This window comes from Lytechinus pictus, chromosome 12 (genome assembly GCF_037042905.1).
Source record: "Lytechinus pictus isolate F3 Inbred chromosome 12, Lp3.0, whole genome shotgun sequence".
In the NCBI taxonomy this organism is placed as follows: Eukaryota; Metazoa; Echinodermata; class Echinoidea; order Temnopleuroida; family Toxopneustidae; genus Lytechinus; species Lytechinus pictus.
The window spans coordinates 27,689,111-27,691,749 of NC_087256.1; the positions used below are offsets into that span (position 1 = coordinate 27,689,111).

General features: G+C 36.7%; 1 long non-coding RNA gene across 1 annotated transcript; it reads left to right on the plus strand.

The window, feature by feature from the left end:
* The first annotated feature begins 252 nt into the window (after positions 1-252).
* LOC129272358 (uncharacterized) lies at positions 253-2,232 on the plus strand. Its single transcript, XR_008585723.2, has 2 exons — positions 253-349; positions 1,403-2,232. It is a non-coding gene; the product is annotated as an uncharacterized LOC129272358 (long non-coding RNA).
* Positions 2,233-2,639: the final 407 nt, after the last annotated feature.

Below are 2,639 nucleotides of genomic sequence, written 5' to 3' on the forward strand. Positions count from 1 at the left end.
AAAAAAAAAAAAAATTAATAATAATAAATAAATTTAAAAAAAACTGTAAAAAAAAATAATAATAATAAAAACATGAATAAATAAAAATAAACATGTCCAAATGAGAGAAAAGTTGAAACCACTTTTTTTTCCACATGAAGTACTTGATTTCATCCCCCTAAAATACTGCAATTCTTTTAGTGGTGGCATCCAACGTGTAATAGGCATGAGTATCAAGTAATGTAATTACTCTTATATTTCCCTGTATAACAGAATCATGGGTGGAGGATATGTAGATGAATCCCAGTTCGCCCACTACACAGGGATCAAGAAGTGGTTCAATGCGGACACAACATTCGGCAAGAGGAATGTGAGTACTTTGAAACTTGAGTGTACATTGATTTCAAGAAATCTATTGAATTTGATATGGAAAGAAACGGAAGCATTCACATTTTTATCGGCATCTAAAATAGGTGGTGGTGGTGGTGATATTTTTACCTGACTGCTAAGAAAGCATGAATGCTTGTAAGCACGCAACCAGAGGACCGACGGCTTAAAGTCCTCTCCGAAGGACCTGGTACTGAGGATTAATGCCTTACCAAAGGGCACTAGCGCACCAAGTGGGAATCGAACCCGGGTCACCGGAATACGAATCCCCCGCTCTACCGACTGAGCTATCTCATAATGAGATAACTGCTATTTCCTTAACATTAAAGGAAGTCAACAGGGGTGGGGAAGGGTTGTAAATTTGTTTTGATAATGGATTTTTTTCTGTTTCAATAAAGTCATAAACAGTGATAATATAATGATGAATAATAGAACATAAAAAAGTATCGGAATAATGAGAGCTGTACAGGGGAGAACCAAATCCTCCCGCATTAGCCTGGCATATAAATCATTGGGGATTACGGTAATGGAATAGTGCCATGAACAACAATATGCTACAATAAAAAATGAATACTCCTGGAACACTTTTTCTCATGGATAGATTGTAATTATAACAAAAAAAGAAAGAAAAGAAAGATAATGTGCATGTATAAGTCTATCTATGATTTTTATATTTTATTTATTTCTTTTGGACAGAGATATATTATATATTTTACCCATGCCCCAGAAAAGAATAGAATAGAAGGTCAAATTAGAACTTTTACATTTCATGGTTGATACTTCTCACAGGGAAACTGAAAAATTAGTCAAATACTAGCCATAAAAAAAAAAGATTTTTCATCTCAATACTTGTTCAGAGGGCAATGAAAAACAAATGCATCGTATAACTACTGGCACGTTACGTGCAAAATAATTTTGATAATGATGGTGTAAATGATAAAAATACAGTATCTGTGCCGAATTGATGATTAGCATCACCTGTGATTTTACTGATATATTCACGATCTACTTTGTGTTACATATTTTCTTTCTACAGTGTGTAGTTGCCACATATGCGGCCACCTTTTTCCTTGTATGGTATGTCAGGAGAAGGATGAACAAGAACAAGGCTATAGCATCAGCTGCAGCAGGGGATATCAGCAAATAGAAAGTGCAGCGGATTTAAGGTGCATGTATCATAGAATGGACTGTACATCCCCATTGGATATATAATAGGATAAATATATTGTTGATTGAGTGAACTTTGACCTTCTCCACTGTCTCATACCGCTGACCTAAAGACGATCACCCCACGATCATCCCCAAAGATGTCTTCACCTCGGACACTCTGTTTTGACGCCCTCTTGTGACTACAGCATGGCATGCCCGGCTCTCCACACACCTCAGTCCTACATTTGCCTCATGGGATACATTTTCATGGATATGATCAGGCCACCATGACAATTCTGTCAAGGAAAGAGCAAGGTGGAATATGTATTACCCGGTAGTCATTTTGGCACATGTACATGTTCAATGTAAACAAAAACACTAAAAAATTAATGGATATAATCACAAATACATGCAAGGATTTGATGATCATTTGTTGACCGATTGTACAATAGGGGTATATGCCATGGCACAATGCCTGTTAACAAATGTGATGGCATGGTTCTCACTGAGTTGAGCTTACATATTCGTAATATTGAAAAAAAGAAGGAAATTTTATCACTACCACATGTATTTGAAGAATTTTAGATATCACCCTCCACATACATTTAAAAAGAAAATTAACAAATAAGTGTATTTTGTATTCTGTTTGCTCTTTTCAAATGTGTATTGGAGTTTGTTGAAAACTGAAGAAAAAAAATGCTATTTGAATACTGAAAATCCTGATGTCTTATGTTATTATTTTATCAGTTTTGTTATTTTAAACAGAGATGCCACTTTTCAGACAAAACAGGAATTCCTGCCATTTCAGTATTTTCTTGGAAATAGTGTGCAAAAGCAGAAGGTCCCATTCCAGATGATTTTCTTTTTTAAATAACTTTAAAGTGGCATCCCTGTTCAAGAGAGGAGAGAAAGAGAGAAGGGAGGGGGGGTGAGGGTAAGAGGGTGTGGGGGTTGAGGGCATGGGGAAGGTTTAGGGGGGTATTAGAGGGTATGGGGAGAGGATATGGAGAGGGAGGGGTTAGAGGTCATGGTGAGATATGTGGAGAGAGAGGGGGAAGGTGAGAAAATACATAGGAGCAAGATCCCCACTCACAAAAGATGTATTGAGGTAGAAGAGACAGAGA